This window comes from Pundamilia nyererei, unplaced genomic scaffold (genome assembly GCF_000239375.1).
Source record: "Pundamilia nyererei isolate P.nyererei 1_Seehausen unplaced genomic scaffold, PunNye1.0 scaffold00189, whole genome shotgun sequence".
Lineage (NCBI taxonomy): Eukaryota > Metazoa > Chordata > Actinopteri > Cichliformes > Cichlidae > Pundamilia > Pundamilia nyererei.
The window spans coordinates 642,940-644,561 of NW_005187590.1; the positions used below are offsets into that span (position 1 = coordinate 642,940).

A 1,622-nucleotide genomic window follows, 5' to 3' on the forward strand; every position below is an offset into this window, starting at 1 on the left:
CAAAATTCTGCCTAAATATGTATTTTACCTGGTTAATGTGTGTGGTGGGGCGTGGTCTGCAGCGCCGCTGCAGGGGAGTCGGACGCACCTGAGCGGGACCCGCAATCACTCCTCGCTGCCTTAAAGTCTGTGCCCTCTCTGCTGTTGAAAAGCTACAGCTGGCTGTATGCTACAGCAACCGTGTGTGAAAAGTGGTCAATAAAGAGATGCTGAAAAGCATGATCATGCAAACATCGTCAGGTCTGCCGTGATATGTTTACAATAAGACTTATGGTCCCGAACCTCTGCGCACAACGTCTGCAAATCGGGGCTTTCATCTTTACGCAGGACTGTAAGCTGTCATCTGTGAGGCGTGAGCGGTGTTTGTTTTTAACGTAGTTCACGGTGGAGAACAGCTGCCGACATAATGTGGATCCGAAGATCCACGATTGGCCTACCTGGGGTTGAAAGTCTCGATAAACGCACAGCGTTTCGGCGGGTATACCGGCTTCTGCGAGTGTGACGCTTATTTTGAGCGACGAAAAAATAATAGAATATAATTGTATTTTTATATTTCAAAATCACAATAATCTTCCAATTTAGAACTACAAGTTAAAAAAAGAACTAAATACAAATAAAATACACTTCAGCTAAATACTTATAATTTATTTTCCCAAACCACCCGGAGCCGCAAAATAAAGACTAAAGAGCCGCGGGTTGCTGACCCCTGACCTAGCCTATTACATTTGCAAACAACTTTTGCCAGTAAACAAAAATTTAAAAAAAATGTATTTGATAAAAAATTCAGAAGGTGAAGGTTCCTTTATTTTTTATTTCTGTGTTTTTATATATTTTTATAAGAATAACACCACCTAAAGCAAACTTCACACATCATACATAATAACTTAGTATTTAACAAGACTTTGGTTTTAAAATGGTATTGATTCTTCTAAGTTGTAAGATTATACTATACAACTTTCCTTTTTGATAAAATTTATGGTTGGATCAGGTGACCCAGAACACTTGATTAGGTATGCTGCAATAGGTCAAGGCTGCTGGAGGCTGCATATCAACAGAAACACTGGGCTTTCTTGGCTCCCATGTTATCTTTTTCTCTGTTGGTGACAAGTTGTATAGTTAGGGGTTGTTTTGTGTAAAGGATCAGTGAAAAAAATATTGTTCTTTTTTTTCTGCCTGGATAGAAAGTTATTGGTGAAATTTAAATCTCTCTCTATTTGGGAGCAAATAACATAATTAGAATAGAAGATATCAAGCTAATGCCACTGAGCTATGTATAGCTGCAGATCGCATACGTTTACTTTTCAAGTTCAAAGCTTGAAATTGGTCTTTCCATGGGATGCAGCATTGCCATTATTGAATATTTCTTTGTTGTAACAGTGCTTCTTGGCAGTAGATTTTATACCATTGGAAAACACATTTCCTCTAAATAATGTAACATTTATAAGGAAATTTAATTGGTTTGTTGAGCAGCAGAGTTGAGCATGTGGGTTGTATCAATGAAAACCTTGGCATATCATCTCTGCCAATGCCAAACAGGTTATTTTCCAATTGACTCCTTCTTGGTGGTTGGATGATTAGTCTAAAGAAACAAGACATATTAATAGTTTAACAGTTTATTCATC

The 1,622-nt window shown here is 38.0% G+C and overlaps 1 protein-coding gene across 1 annotated transcript in view; it reads left to right on the plus strand.

Moving 5' to 3' along the window:
- LOC102210375 (potassium voltage-gated channel subfamily H member 1-like) overlaps window positions 1-1,622 on the plus strand; it is a 110,264-nt gene that overhangs the window by 5,583 nt on the left and 103,059 nt on the right. The gene's annotated exons all lie outside the window — the stretch shown is intronic.